The sequence below is a fragment of the Mesocricetus auratus genome, unplaced genomic scaffold (genome assembly GCF_017639785.1).
Source record: "Mesocricetus auratus isolate SY011 unplaced genomic scaffold, BCM_Maur_2.0 Super-Scaffold_100006, whole genome shotgun sequence".
Classification (NCBI taxonomy): domain Eukaryota; kingdom Metazoa; phylum Chordata; class Mammalia; order Rodentia; family Cricetidae; genus Mesocricetus; species Mesocricetus auratus.
This window is the reverse complement of record NW_024429190.1, coordinates 9,957,935-9,974,473: the sequence shown is the minus strand read 5'-3', so window position 1 is coordinate 9,974,473 and position 16,539 is coordinate 9,957,935. Positions and strand designations below refer to the sequence as shown.

Below are 16,539 nucleotides of genomic sequence, written 5' to 3'. Positions count from 1 at the left end.
CTCCAGAAGGGGACACAGAGCTGGTACGGAGTGGGGTAACTCCTGTTTTGGCCTTCATAGTCAGCTAGAGCTCATTTTCTGACAAGCCCACCTTAGGTTACAACTGGGGTTTGAACATGTAGACTGGCTGGTTCAATGAGGCTTATTTGTTGATAGTAGAAGTTGAAAGTGTATTGGGGTCCAAAATTATCTCTCTGTAGAATGCAGCACGACTCTCTGACACCAAAACCCACAGGAAGCACCATAGCTCTGTCCTTGGAGGACAGAGGATGAGAAAGGGGTTCAGTGTCCTCCTAACGGCATCCTGGTGGCCCAGACAGAAGATACTGACAACAGCAGACAAACTGGGGAGCTGCATTGTGTCCCTGGAGTTGAATAAAATCTGGCTGATGACACTGCTGTGCAGATAATGCAGGTCACAAGCTGGGAAGTTCAGGACCCTTCCACAGCCCAAGCTCTCTGGACTATTGCCCCCACCACAGAGGTGAGGGCAGTCCCTAAGGTCTGAGGAACCACGAAGAACCTCCACACTATGGCTGGCTTCTCTGGCTGGCACTGTCCCTCCTTCTGGTGAACCCTGAGACCCCAGGCGGCCCCTTTGGTTTCACACAGCCATCTGCAGCCTTCCCCCAGAGAAAGCTTTGATTTTATGTTTTAAGTACAGTCCTTAAGATATCCCTGTGATCGCCTGACCCTGGCGTAGGCTTCCTGGTCCCTCACACAGTTCCTGTTTCCTGATCCTCAGCTAACGGGGCCACGTATCTTCCTCTCAGGCCTCCACCAAGGTCACCTCAAGGGTTAGACACGGCAGATGAGGTGGAGGGGACAAGGTCACTTTCTCTGTAAGTCGTCTTCCTGGTGTCCAGAGCTACATGCTGCCTGTCCCTCTGCTAAGGTCCATGCAGCTCTTAGGGTTGTCATCATGGTGTCACCCTGCCCACACCCTACCCTGACCAGTTCCTTGTGGCACAGCCTCCATGGTTCCAGACCGTTAAGACAGCTTTGCTGGACCAAGACTAGTCCTTTCCCCAGGCCAGATCTTCCTTTCTGCAGTTCAGTGGGATCTGCGTCTTTGTTTTTCATGTCTGTCTGTCTGGCATTAGGGGTGGGAGACTGATAATAACCAGGCTATCCCCCATAAAAGCAACAGCCAAACGCCTGCCTTCTTGCGCCTCCTCCCCGGCCCAGAGTTAGCAGGCGGAGAGTCTGATTCCCGGGAAAAGCTGTTCAGCCAAACTTAGCACAGAATAGCAATTCAGGAGCTGAACTCTACCTAGCAACAAGATTAGCAGCTGATTTTGCAAGCTGGTATTTTTATCCTAGGATGGGAATGGCTGAGAGTGGCCACCTCCTGCTTCTCTGAGTGCTGTTCCCTCCTGTTCCACCCAGGGCCCTTGCTCCCTACAAATCCCTCCTGGCCCCACGCCCAGCTCCGTCCTCCCTTCTTGCCCGGGCAGTTTCTGATCCTGGAGGTCTGGGTGGGGCCTCAGGGCTTCCAGAGGGAAGCATCTACCCTGGGTCCATAAGGAAACATCAGAGTCCAGCATTAAGAGGCCCAAGTCGGCCTCTGGTCCTCTCCCCGCTGCCCCGCCTCCCTTCTTCCCACCCTTGTCTTCCCGTCCCCAGAACTGCACTTTCCATGCTTCCCCCAAGCCCCTGGCACTCTGTGGCCCACCAGACAGGGTGCTCTGTGGGCCTGGGGCTCCTTCTTCCCATGGGTACACAGTGAGCTCCTGGTGTCTGGTCTCTGGTCCATGACCTCTGCTTGTACCAGCTCACCCTCTCACCAGCCTCCACAGTGGCAGACCCTTTTGGCAGCCTAAAGCCCAGGAGCTTTCTGTATGGACTGCCACCACAGACACCCTCTTTGGAGAGGAAAAACACCACGTGTGACGATGAAATATGACAGAACAGGACTTCCGGTGCAAGAACAAGACAGTGTAGACTCACTTTCCCGCGTCTTCTCTCCCTTGATGCTACTCAACACACATGGAGGAACACCGAGAGCTGCAAAGATGGCAGCTCACCGTCTGGGACCATGGGCTTGAGAGCTCCACTGTGGTCTGACTCCTGGGTGGCCATCTTAGTTCCCACATGCTCTGGTTAGACACACAGGGCCCTGCAGTACAAAATTTCTGCAGGAATAGACAGAGAATAAGTAAGCCACTGGAAAACCTGCATCGTGTCAATGACAGGGAAAGACAGCGCCCCCAGAGCTAGGACTCTGTGTTCCCCAAGGGCACTGATGGGAGGGGACGGTCAAAACAACACGTCTCTCCACCAAGCGCCGCAAGAGCCCCGGCGCTGTGGAAACACCATTTACCCTGGCAAGCAACACACCACAACAGCAATACGGGGTCTCTGAAACGTCCATGTCAAGTATCTCCCAAAAGCTGTCCAGATGCTCACTTAGGCTACACCTGAAGGACGACTGCCTGCTAAAATGACCAAGACAATCCTCACAGCTTCCGTGATACAACCTACACTCACAATACCAACAACCAGGAAAGCACACTTTAAGAGAAGCAGTCAACTGACGTCCATGCAGGGAGGGCTGACACTAGGACTATCTCACAGAGACTTGAAAGTTGGTACCATTTAAATGTTCTGGCAAACAACTGTGGGTCATTTCGAATCAAGTGTTGAAAAACACAGAACTTGAATTTAAAGCCTTGCATCATGGACTCATGAGTACATTGGTGACAATAGGGTCAGCAGCCCTCAAAACAACCGGATCTACTCATCAACAGCAGAGAACACAGACTAGAAAAAGAAACAAGCAAGTCCCCAGAAACGTACAGGGAAAAGAAGATGATCCTATGTTCTCTTTTTTTTTTTTTTTTTTTTTTTTTTTGGTTTTTTGGGACAGGGTTTCTCTGTATTGTTTTGGAGCCTGTCCTGGAACTCGCTCGGTAGACCAGGCTGGCCTCAAACTCACAGAGATCCACTTACCTCTGCCTCCCGAGTGCTGGGATTAAAGGCGTGCGCCACCACCACCTGGCCGATCCTATGTTCTTATCACTGGAGTTCATTAAGGGAAAAGAGTATGAAGAATAAAAAATATCCAAGCTGGCTGGGGGCGGGGGTGGCGCACACCCCCAGAGATGCTCACAGGGTATTTAAATGGCCTTCCAGAAAATAGACTCGTGGTTTTCCGGTTTTCCTGTCCCATTTCCTCTCTGGAGGACTGGGAGACCATCCGGGACCTTGTTCTAATTCAGTTTGATTTGGTCTGACTTGGATTGCTGCATCGGCAGAGAGGCTATTGGGGTGTAGAAACTTTTCAGTGAAGAGCACTTGCTGCTTCCCAAAGGATCCACCTGGGATTCCCAGCTCCCAAGTGCCTGTAACTCAAACCCCAGGGGACTTGATGCCATCATCTGCGAGTGCCCACTTGTACTCTCACACATACACATAGATAAAAAAATCTTTTAATGTAAAGAATAAAAATAAGGCGAGCAAAGCAGGTCGTTCACTGATGGGTTTCTCTAATCACATTCACGAAGTACCATCGGATGTGGTTCCTCGGTGTTGAAGGAATCCTTCAACAGTTACATTCTTGAACCTGAGAGGGAAAAGGAACACTAATGGAATTAAGGGTCAGACACTTAGAAATGGTGAGGTGTGGACACCAACACCGTATCAAGTCATAGATGTGAGTGGTAACGCCAAGAGCAACCACTAAGACAGCGGTAGAAAGCAATATACCGAACAGTACAAAACACAGAGTGGAATCACAACGCTCTTCAAAACATCTGCAGGCGGCTGGAGAAAAAGAAAACAGGAATAATGAGCCCAGGGGCCAAATAAAAGACGGAACACCAAAAGGTGGACAAATACCTGACCCATCAATGATTGAAGTTGCACCAATTAAAAGAGACCCACAGAGTGGATTTAAAACAAACAGCCACTTTCCAGCAGTCAGGAGGCAAGGGGATCTCTATGAGTTCAAGGCCAGCCTGGTCTACAGAGTGAATTTTAGGGTAGCCAGGGCTATTTATGGAGACCTATCTCAGAAAACAAACAAACAAAAATCCACTAAACAAAAACAACAAGACAAAAGATACACTAAACAAGAAATCTCTTCAGATATGCTGAGAGTAAAAAAAAAAAAAAAAAAAAAAAAAAAAAAGGAGGGGGCACGCTGTGGTTAAACATTGGTTAAAACCGTTTAAATTCTTATTACTATAAACGTGAATGGCTATGTTAATGCCAAATAATTTATTTTAGAGGAAAGAACAACATGAGGGGTGAAAATGGACAGAGTCATCTACCAGGCATGCAGGGGACTAATTCAGGAAAATAGTGATTGTTTATTTTCAGGAATTCAAAACCAGCCCAGGAAGCATAGTGAAACCCCATTTTTAAAAAAAGAAATCTACCAAAGGGCTGGAGAGATGGCTCAGAGGTTAAGAGCACTGGCTGTTCTTGCACAGGACCTGGGGTCTGTCCCCAGCACCCATGTCAGGTGTCTCACAAAAAGGCCTTCTCACGGCCTGCAGGGTCTCCAGGCATGCACATGGGGGACATAGTAAGTAAATGCTTATACAAAGTAAGAATAAATCTTTAAAAAATAAATCTACCAAGAAGGTAGGTGTGTATGTATATGTGTACACATCCATGTGTTTACGCGAGAGATTTCCATCACTATGATATGACAAACTACCTGAGGAGATCCACCTAAAGCAGGAAGGATTCCCACCCCCCCCCAAGGTTTCTGTGTAACTTTGGAGCCTGTCCTGGAACTCACTCTGTAGACCAGGCTGGCCTCGAACCCACAGAGATCCACCTGCCTCTGCCTCCTGAGTGCTGGGATTAAAGGCGTGCGCCACCAACGCCTGGCTAGGAAGGAGATATCTTGACCCAAGGTTTCAATCTCAGGTCACTGGGCTTCACTGTTTCTGGGTCATAGGGATGACACCATGGTAAGAAGTATGGGGCATGACAAAGCTGTTTAGTTCACGGAGAGACAGGGAGAAGGACACAGATATGGGGAGAGGGGAGTTACGAAGGGACCCGGGATGAGATACAGCCTTCAACTACGTGTCCCTAAGGACGGCTCCGTGGTTAAGGCTGTGTGCTGCTCCTGCAGAGCAGGTTCCCAGCACCCACATCCTACATGGTGGCTCGCAAGGGCCCGTGACGACTCCAGTGCCCTCGTCCAGGGGCACCTGGATTCATGTGCCCACAGCCACCACATACAAATAAGTACATCTTTAAAATGGCACTTTCCTTTCAATTAGTCTTGTTTCTATTACCTCCCAACAGCTCATCAACTTAGGATTCCATCAGTGAACTAATCCACGATCCAATTACTTCAAAAACATCCCACCCCTGAACACTGCTGTACTAAGGACAAAACCTTCACTGCATGATCTTTTGGGCTTAGCAAACAGGAAGAAAAAGAAATTTCTTTAATCCTATAGGGCCTACCAAAAATTGTACCAGCGGCAGACTGGATCATTCCCCCCTCAGCTCTGGAAAAGTGAAGGAAATGAGTTCTCAGTCCTTCCCAACATAGCACTTGAAGTTTTAGCCACTGCAACAAGGGCTCCTAGAACTAGGGAGTTTAACAATGCCATAGGCTCTAAAAGCAACCCACAGAAGTTCGTCTCATCTCTGTAAACTAACAGCAACACAAAAACGTTTCTGTTAGTTTTATATATATGCTGGTTAGCCCTGGTTGTCAGCTTGACTCCATCTGCAGTCAACTGACATCCAAGTATCCGGGCACACCTGTGAGGGGTTTCTCTTGGCGGAATCATTTGAGGCCAGGAGACCCACTGGAAGCCTTGGCCACTCCTTCTTGGGGAAGCCTATATAAAGAGACATAAGGAAACAAGCATCTGTGTCTTTCCTGTGTGCCCTAACTCTGGCTGCTAAGTTCATCTATCCTGATGTCTTTGGGATCCCAGCACATACTGAAGATCATCCAGCCCTGTGGACTGAACAGCTATTAAGATTCTTGTTCTTTCCATCAGGAGTCAACAACTGTTGGACTAGCTGGATCACACAGACTAAGCTTCTCTAATAATGTTATATACATTACTACTATATTAATCTTATATGTATATATATAGATAGATTTACTCTACCAGTTGTTTCTCTAGAGAATCCTGACATGCATGCATGCATACATACATACATACGATAAAACACATGCAGAATCTATGAAATTTTAAAATGATAATTATCCTGAATTATCCTGGTGGGTTTTGTCAACTTGGTAAAAGAGTTATTGAGGGAAGCTCAACTAAGAATCTTATACTTCCATAACATTCACCTGTGGGCAAGCCTATAGGGCATTTTCTTAATGATTGATGTGAGAAGGTTCAGCCAGCCCATTGGGGGTGGTGTCACCCTAAGCAGGTAGTCCTGGATGGTATAAGAAAGAAAGCTAAACCGGGCGGTGGTGGCGGCGGCGCACGCCTTTAATCCCAGCACTCAGGAGGCAGAGGCAGGCGGATCTCTGTGAGTTCAAGGGTTAGCCTGGCCTACAGAGTGAGTTCCAGAGCTGCCAGGACTGTTTCACCGAAAAACCCTGTCTCTAAAAACCAAAAAAAGAAAAGCAAAGAAAGAAGGCAGGAGGGAGGGAGGGAAGGGGAGAGGGAGGGAGGGAGGGAGGGAGGGAGGGAGGGAGGGAGGGAGGGAGGGAGCGCAAGCAGGCTGAGCAAGCCATGGGAAGCAAGCCAGAACACAGCGCCCTCCATGGCTTCTTCATCAGCTCCTGCCTCCAGGATTTACTGCTCTGAGTTCCTGCCCTGACTTCCCTCAAGGATGGACTGGAAGCTGTAAGATGGTACTCTTTTTCCCCAAGTTGCTTTTGGTTATGTTTTATTCCAACAAGAGAGCCCCTAATTAAGACAATAATGAAATTAATCATTGATTTGATTACTTGGAAACATGCCAAGATCATGGGTTGGAAGACATAACACAGCAAAGAGGTTGAAAGGAAGGTCAGCCCCCAGGAATCCATACAGCACACACCCAGACACCAAATTCTCAGCACAAAAAAGATCACCCCAGAAGGGCAAGCCGGGAGAGTGGGGTGGGGGTGGGTCAGCTGCAAAAGCAGCAGCAGCTAGGATGAGTTGGTAAATCCTGATTGGGCTAAGCAGCCACATAATGAATTTTGATTGTTGGACCTCAGTATTTTGTCACTGGAATGAGTCAGTGGCCAAATAAGAGAATGGATCTGGGGTGTTAGCTTTAGGAATGTAACAGTTTTTAGCAAGGGAGAGGGAAAAGTCAAAACCTGTCTGCAACGTTTGCCATGCTCAGGCCTGTTAGAGCCTTCAGAGATCAAACTGACGTGTAGGTTTAATCTAATTCCTACATTAGACTCTCGACACTTACAGGCTGAGGTGGGAGGACCGTGTGAGTGTGAAAGCTCCATAGCAAGAGCTAGTCTTGAAAACACAACCCTCAGAATGGCTTTGTAGACATCCACATTTGTTCTACATTCTAAAAGTTATACAATGAGCAAAACAGACATGAAGAAAGGGTTCATGATGCCAAGGCTTACAAAGTAGCTACAGAATGAAAATTGGGGGAAGGGTAGATACACAGATGAATGAAACTGAACAGAAACCTCAGAAAACAATATGCCCAATGCTGCTCCTCCTCCTCCGAGTGAGTGTTTCGGTGTCCCAGAACAGCCTCTTGGACTAAGTGATGGAGTGACCCTACTGTGTCAGCTTCCCCAGTAGTTAGAATCATGGGCACTCTACAGCACTCTACAGCAAACACGTAGGCTGGTCATAAAGAGAGAAAGACATCAAGATTGGCATAGAACCCCGTTACCAGGAAGACTGGGAACCCTTCCTCACAATGGCTACAAGTAAGGGGCAGAGCACACTCTAGAAAATCACGATACACAAATCTAGGTGGGGAAGGATGGATGGTATGGAAAGCCATGCCTATATAAGTCACGGCTCTGGGGGTGCGGCTTTTGGGCCTTGGACCTGTCCCAGGTCACTTCAGTTTTAAAGAGTACCTTTTCTTTTCCTTTTTTATTTTTTGAAGGTCTTGCTACATAGCCTTAGCTGCCCCGAGCTCAGTCTGTAGACGATGCTGGCATCAAATCTCTATGAGATCCACCCAAACCTGCCCCTGCCTACTGAGTGCTAGGACCAAAGGCTTGCTCCACATACCCAGCCCTTTTCTTAAACTGTCTAATTTTTATCACTATCCATATGTCCCTCGTCCAATTTGTTCAGGAGTACAAGATCCTGGAAATCTCAGAGTCCCTTTGGACTCTGATCCATCCCTATTATAAAACCTCACTTTCCAACCTTTTATTAATTGTGTGCATGTATATGCATATATGTTTGCCCATGTAGAGGCAGAGGACAACTTGTCATAGTCAGTTCTTTCCTGTGTAATTCTGAGACTCACACTCAGGTTGTCAGGTTTGGTAGCAAGGACCTTAACCTGCTAAGCCAGCTGGCCAGTCTCCTCAGCTCACTTTGAAAAGAGAAAAGCAATGCGCCGGGCAGTGGTGGCGCATGCCTTTAATCCCAGCACTCGGGAGGCAGAGGCAGGTGGATCTCTGTGAGTTCGAGGTCGGGCTAGACCGACAGCCTCCAAAACAATACAGAGAAACCCTGTCTCATAAAACCAAAAAACAAAAAAAAACAAAAAAAAAAAAAAGAGGGGGAAGCAGTTCAATGGCGGGAAGACAGTCCTCTCAGCAGATACTGTGAGTCAAGGAGACATCATGAAAACAGTGAAAGCCTGCAAAACAAACCCTCATGCTCTATCTACAAACTGACTCAGTAGACTGAGTGAGAACTTACATGGAAAATACAACAAAACTTCAAGAAAACCGTAGGAGAAAGTCTTCGAGATCTAGAATAGGGAAAAGATTGTTTTTAGACTTTGACACCAGAAGCCTGATTCATAAATGGAAATTTTGAAACACTGGATCTCATCAACATTAAAAACTTCTGCTCTAAGCAAAGCCATGTAAGCAGGATGGCAAGACTATGAAAAGGATGAATTACTAACTACTATGATGTTGTGAAATATATACATACACATATATTTGGACCTCTTATAGATTCTTGGCATGCAAGCTCCAAAAATCCTTAAAACCTGTTGGAGTGATAGTCTTTTGTATGCTAATGAGATCATTTTGTGGCTGGTGTATCCTGGGTAGCTTAAGGGTGGAGGATGGTTACTATAAAGTTCAAGGCAGGATTACAGAACTGAACTTTTTGCCTGGTCCCACCAATGAGCTTCATCAAAGCCCAGTAAGACATGGTTCCCAGTTTCTGGAGGTTCTAGGGGCCGTGGTTTTAGGAAGGCCCTTTCCCACACACAATGGTCTATGAATCCTTCATCTGTATATCCTGTCAGTGCCTTTAAAGCACACAGGAGTTTGCCTCAATTCTGTAGTTCCCCAGGCAAATTAAATGAACCTGAGCAGAGTGAACCCAATTCATAGCCAATCCCTCAGAAGCAAAGGTGAACATCTGGGGCTTGTGATTGAGACCTGAAGAGGGGGATAATCATGGAGACCAAGTCCCCAATCTGTGTGATCCAATAGTAGGGCCGGGGAGGCAGTAGAACTGAGTCAAATTGGGAGATACCAGCTTGTTGATTGTTGTGACATAAAAGTAGACACACACACACACACACATATATGTATATGTGTATATGTATATTCATGCTCCATGGGAAAACATTAAATTACAAGGACAGCAAATGATTTTTCTCTGGAGTATATAACAAATGTACATAACTTTACACTTATAAAAACAGTGGATTCAATTAGAGCTCAGCCAAGACTCAACAGACTTTTCACCATGTATGGCAGAAAGCACTTGAGAAGATTCAATGCTCAAAATCACTAGTTACTGGAGGCATGCAAATTAAACAAGGAGATGCCTTCACATATCTATTAGAAGGAACAAAAAAAAAATACTGAGCAGATGTGGTGGCTCACCTTTAATCCCAGAACTTGGAGGCAGTGGTAGGCAGATCTCTGTGAGTTGCAGGCCAGTCTGGTCTACACAGTAGACCTTATTTCAAAACACAAAACAAGCCTGTTCAAACCTATATCGTTTCCCATTACCTCTGTAATAAACTGTAACAAAGAGGCTTATGACAGCACAAAGGATTCCACAGTCTTAGTTGGCCAGAAGTCCAAAATGGATCTTCTTAAATTATGACCTTGCATCCACAGTGACGGGTCAAGTATCCATGGCATGGATTTCTGACTCTCCCATGTATGGAGCTGGGTGATTATTTTGGACCCACCCACGAATAATCTGTTGTTCGGGACAATTGTATCGAAACCTAAATTCATTCTGTGATCTGGTCCTCCCTCCTGTGGCACAGGTTCTGGGGCTGGGGCAGGTCTTGTGAATTCTCTCTGTGATCTGGTCCTCCCTCCTGTGGCACAGGTTCTGGGGCTGGGGCAGGTCTTGTGAATTCTCTCTGTGATCTGGTCCTCCCTCCTGTGGCACAGGTTCTGGGGCTGGGGCAGGTCTTGTGAATTCTCTCTGTGATCTGGTCCTCCCTCCTGTGGCACGGGTTCTGGGTGCTGGGGCAGGTCTTGTGAATTCTGTGATCTGGTCCTCCCTCCTGTGGCATGGGTTCTGGGGGCTGGGGCAGGTCTTGTGAATTCTCTCTGTGATCTGGTCCTCCCTCCTGTGGCACGGGTTCTGGGGCAGGTCTTGTGAATTCTCTCTGTGATCTGGTCCTCCCTCCTGTGGCACAGGTTCTGGGGCTGGGGCAGGTCTTGTGAATTCTCTCTGTGATCTGGTCCTCCCTCCTGTGGCACAGGTTCTGGGGCTGGGGCAGGTCTTGTGTGGAGACACCCCTCTACCTATAACAGCATCAGTCAATCTGGACATGGATGCGGAGAAACCCAAGCTCTCGGTGTTGCTGGTGGGAATGTAACATGGCGCAGCTGCTCTGGAAACAGTTTGACAGATTTAATAAAGTTACACATACACTTAAACATATGACCCAGCAATTACATTCCTGGGGATTTATTCCAGAGAAATAAAAATGTCTGTTCACTCAAAAGCCTGTATATGAATGCTAATAACAGCTTTATTCGTGATAGAACAACCCTGGAAACCGTCATTGGCCGTGGGGACTGAAGCTCCGCTTCCCAGTGACTCCCTCAGCAGTCTTAGGTGTTCCCGTAGTCTGCAGAGACCTCAACCCAGGAAAACTCAATCCTTGACTTCAATGCAGCAAAGAATTCATGGCAAGCTAGCACAAGCAGAGCAAGAGCTCATTAGAAACAAAAAAGGCACCCAAGAATATGCATACCTTTAAAAGAAGGGTTGCAACTACAATTACATGTGCATGTGTGAGCATACATGTGGAAGCAGATGTTTATGTCAGGTGCTTTGCCTACATGTATGTCTGTATACCATGTACATGCCTGATACTTGAGGCCAGAAGAGGGCATCAGATCCCATGGAACTGGAGCTGCAGACGGTTGTGAGTCACCTCATGGGGGATGGGAACTGAAATTGGGTCTTTCAGAAAACAGCAGCCAGGCCGGGCAGTGGTGGCACACACCTTTAATCCCAGCACTCAGGAGGCAGAGGCAGGCGGATCTCTGTGAGTTTGAGGCTAGCCTGGTCTACAGAGGGAGTTCCAGGACAGGCTCCAAAGCAATACAGAAAAACCCTGTCTCGGAAAAAAAAAAAAAAAGGAAGGAAAAAAAAAAAACAGCAGCCAATGTTCTTAACTGCTGAGCTATCTCTCCATCCCATTACTTTTTTTTTTGAGACAGCATCTCTAATTGTACCAGGATCTCTCCAATTGATTACGTTGCTGGCCTTGTGTCTGCCTTCCCAGTGCTGAGATTACAGGTATATGATACCACAACTGGCTTTTTAAGTGGGTGCTGGGGATCCAAATAGGTCTTTATCTTAAATGGCAACTGCTGAATGAGCCATATCCCCAACCCTAAGAGATGCTAAATAGTAAAGGACTTTTTTATTTTTAAAAATGGAGGCTCACTATGTAGCAAGGAACTTGCATGAACTGGCTACATAGACCAGGCTGGCCTCAAACTCACAGAGAAGTGACTGCCTCTGCCTTGAGTGCTGGGATTAAAGGCGTGAGCAACCACACTGGCAAAAGGTATTTATTCAAATATACAGTTTCATCAAGAGGATTAAGAGAGACACTAGGGAAAGAATAAAACATACCCAATGTGGGTATGGGCTTCTCAAGAGACAGCCGGAATGACCTGTCTTAGCATTAGTCACGTGTATCATTTCGGTGGCACTCAAGAAAGGGGTGGCTAAGAATTTCTCCTCCACCCCAGGAGTAGCCCTGACTGGCCTGAAACTTGATACAGAGATCCACCTGCTTCTCCCTCCTCAATGCTGGGATTAAAGGTGTGAGCCATCACACTTGGCTCTTTCTCTTTTGATAAATGAGATTATAGTGTGGCTTTGGAGGTGCCTTGGATTGGATTAAAATCTGGCAAAGTAAAACTATGAACTACTTGGGTGGCATAAAGGGTTTAGGACATCTTCTACTGTAAATGAGGTTTCTGGTGAGAGTCCTAGAAAATCACGTTTACAGATGGGAAAGAAGGCCAGGCAGTGGTGGTGCATGCTTTAATCCCAGCACTTGGGAGGCAGAGGCAAGAGAATCTCTGTGAGTTCGAGGACAGCCTGGTCTACAAAACAACGAGAACATCCAGGGTCACACAGAGAAACCATCTCAGAAAAAAATTAAAACAACAACAACAAAAAAGAAAATAGATGGGAAAGCATAAAGGCAAATGTTAAACATGCTAGAATTCTTTACTCTCGGTTCATGGGAGGCTCAAGCAGGTTCCAGATTTGGGGGTGAGGGAGGATTTTTTTCCTTCCTTTGTCCCCATACTTGCCCTTATTTTTCTGTCCTGTTTCAGAAGCCATACAGCCCAAATGTGCTTTGATGGGTGCATGGTTAAGCTGTGGAACACCCACATCCTCTGGGCAAACTACTCTGCAGGAGAAAAGTACAAACCACAACACACTGGGCAACCTGAATGGGCCTCAGGGAAATTCTGAGGATGAAAATGCCCGCTTCAAAAACACAGTAAATACTGCATAATTCCACAGGAAGCACACGAGGCAGAGCAACTGCAGTAAAGGAGAATGGATCAGTGGCCTCTAGAGGTCAGGGACGGGTACCTACAAAGTATGAAGGAGCCTTGTGGTGACCAAACCCTTCCATATTGATCCTGGCAGTGTGTGTGTGGAGCTGTAAGCAGCTACACACACACACATAAGCTTGCTGGGATCTGAGTGCACTCTGTGGTTTTGATCTTGTGCTGTTTGCACTGGGGAGGCTGCAGTGTCTTCACAACTGTGCAGTTGCAAAACCAATCTAAGATTATTTCTGGCTACACAGGAGAGCCTGACCACGTGAGTTTCATCAGCGAGACCCACGTGGTAGAACGGGAGAGCCAATCCTTCAGATTGTCTTCTGATTTCCACAAGCATGTTCCTGCACACAAAGTAAGTGTAATAAAACACATGAAGTAATTGTACGTGATGGGTATTTTGCCACAGTAAATATGTAGGCACAGAAGACTCCTGACCGGGGTGGAGGAGTATGTTAAAGGTGAAAGAAAGGAGACCCCGTGGTTTTTCCAGGCATGTGGGGGGTGGGGCACCCCAAAGCAATGTTTGAAGCTTTGTGGTCTAGGAATCAGAGAAAGCAGCAGTGGGCAGTTGGAAAAACAAGGATCAAAGAAGGAGAAACTTGGATGGGCCTAAGGCATTCTAGATAAGCCCCCAGTGGGAGAGACTAGGGACCACTGGGCCTAACTGTTGACTCATGGTTTAAATAGGGAGCTACCAGGCCATCAAGTGCTCATTCTTTTGTAGTCTAGGTAAGTACAGGCCTAACCCCCAAGCCTCCTATAGGGACAGCTGCCTCTTGACCTAGAGTCAGACTATCCACAAAGTGTTTATTGTCCAGAAAGTGGGTACCATTTAGCTGGTATGGAGGTGATGGAGAGATAGCCATGCTGTGTCGTAGGTGCCTGTTGAATGTAGGAGAGATGCTAGTGCCTGGGGGAATAGGTACATTTGCAGTAATATCCCCAGACATGGGACACGTGGCCCAGGCCTCCGACTCACCATGTCCTGGGTCCAAGTGTCCAGCCTGGAAGTCTTAGGAAAGAGAGAAGAAAGTAAAAGAGGAAACCCGGAGCACGGGAAGGATGGGGGAGGCGAGGGTGGCTTGGGATGCAGAGCTGTAGTGAGAGCACCAGGCTCTGGGAGTCCAGCTGGGCTGGGAGACTTATCTGTGTTTGACCCCCTTGAGTCCAGCTCCTGTCCTCCTGGAGACCTCACAAAGTTAGGTAGACTTGACACAAGACCAGTGCTTTTAAGATATGACACCCTCCCTCAGAGGGACCCTCAGAGTCGTAAATCATGGGTGGTTTACAACCTGGGTAGTTTGGGGGCTTCTGTGTTCACCTCCATGTGTTGCTCATGGGCCATGGCTACCTGCATGCCCATTTACCAGTGGGATATCTGTGTGGGCTCACCGGAGCATCACAGATTAGCACAGGGACTGAAAGCTGTCATCTCTATGGTTCCATGTTTAGGCTCTGGACTCAGAGGCCGAGTCCCTGCTGGACCACTGGACAGCCATCTATTCTGAGGACACAGGGCTACTGTGAAGGCAGTGGTTCTGGAGTGTGGCTGGGTTGGGGTGTCTTAGAGTACCAGCTCTGATCTCTAATGGGTTATAGTGGTTCCCAACCTTCCTAATGCTGCAGCCCTTTGATACAGTTCCTCGTGTTGTGATGACCCCTCCACCAACCATAACATTATTTTGATACTTCCCAAATGTAATTTTGCTACTGTTATGAACTGTAACACAAATATCTGATATGTGACCCCCAAGAAGGGGTCACTCGACCCCCAAAGGGTTGTGACCTACAGGCTGAGAACAACTGGGTTAGAGCCTAAGAGTATCCCAACATGTGAATCAAGGTGAAGGGTCAAAGGGCACCCCAAGGGAGGAGAGCGCCCAAGTGTGTGACTCTGGAAGGAAGGTGGGGGGGCTCACGTCCTCTGCCGTGGCTTCCTGCTTCCCTCTCACTAGTTCTGGGCCCTGCTCTTCCGACCCCTGTGAGGAAGGACCATGTATGAGGACCTTCCTGTCATCACCACTGTCCCCAGTGTCCTCTCCTCACAAGGTGACACTGCCTCTTCCTTATCACCACTTTTACAAACCAGCCAGGCTGCCTCAGGCACACAGGCACATGAGCGGTAACTCTTGGGGCTCTGGTGCCTTCCTGTGTATTTCTTCAGTTGCTGCGTGGGGAGGGGTAGGACCGACTCAGGGCATCTGTGTGTGTGTGTACCGTGTGCATGCGTGCACGTGTGTGTGTGTGGTGATGTGTGTGCACGTGTGGTATCTGCTTCACAGCTGATGAGGAACTGGCATCTCCAGTCACAGCACGTGATGCAGGCTGCAGTCCTCAGGATCCAACCGAAAACTGACAATGAGAACCCACACTGCATGGCCATACAGTTGCTAGAGTGACTTCCCTTGTGAAATCGGCTCAGACCCTACACACAGGAGCTAGAGATCCAGCGACTGTTTCACAGAACACAATGGCTCACCTTTCAGTAAGACCTTAAAAACACACTTGTTCTGCAGAAGTGTAGAAATGCCCGTGGTGTCTTATCCTGTCCAAATGCCCTCCTCTGTGTTCTCCTGTCACCTGTCTATGCCGTCAAGGTTCTTGTGTCTATCTCCAAGTATCTCTTTTTCTAGCCCTACTGGCCCCTTGCCCTCTGGCCTTCATCTCTTTTTTTTTTTAGACTTTTTTTTTATTAATTTATTTTTTACATTCCAATCCCATTTCCCCCTCTCTCCCCCCCACCATCTGCTCCTCAGAGAAGGTGAGGCCTCCCCTAGGAAGTCTACTAAGTCGTCCCATCATCTCGCTGAGGCAGGACCACGGCACCTCTCCACCCCCACACCCCTGTGTCTAGGCTGGACAAGGTATCTCTCCATATAGAATGGGCTCCGCTAAGTCAGTTTGTGCATTAGAGTTAGATCTAGGACCCGCTGCCTGTTCATCTCTTACATCCCGCAGCGCAAAACTCTGCCGGTCTTTGCTGCATTCCAGGTGGCTGTTCAGCCCCAAGAGGCAGGCTTGGAGTCTTCCCACATCCAAGACCAGGGCTGTGTGTGAGGGGCAGTTCACAGAGGTGGGCCTGGCCCATCCCTGACACATGTGGCCCACTGGCCCTTCTCACCGCTTGTCAGGTCTTCAGTGAAGCCGTCCACGAAGCCGGCTCCCTCGCCATGTTCCTTTCGGCTGGCCCCTGGGAGGCTTCTGGCCACGTGCACTGACATCTCTATTAGCTGATGTCTGCCTGGCTGAGTAGATCTCAGACAGTGGCTTGCCACGTGACTGTGAACTAAGGGTGTCGACTCACTGTACAAAGGGACCCTTCCCACTCTGACTGTGGGGTTCTTAGCTGGCTTCACCGTGTGCCTTGGGTGACCTGAGAAAGGTAGGATCTAGGTGGCTCT

The 16,539-nt window shown here is 47.9% G+C and overlaps 1 long non-coding RNA gene across 2 annotated transcripts; it reads right to left on the bottom strand.

Annotated features, from left to right (window-relative positions):
* Positions 1-3,415: 3,415 nt before the first annotated feature.
* On the bottom strand, positions 3,416-8,857 carry LOC121140661. Of its 2 annotated transcripts, none has more exons than XR_005877585.1 (2): positions 8,799-8,857; positions 3,416-3,565 (listed from the first exon to the last, which is right to left on the bottom strand). It is a non-coding gene; the product is annotated as an uncharacterized LOC121140661 (long non-coding RNA). The 2 variants fall into 2 exon arrangements; XR_005877586.1 differs by lacking the exon at positions 8,799-8,857 and adding an exon at positions 7,592-7,845.
* Positions 8,858-16,539: the final 7,682 nt, after the last annotated feature.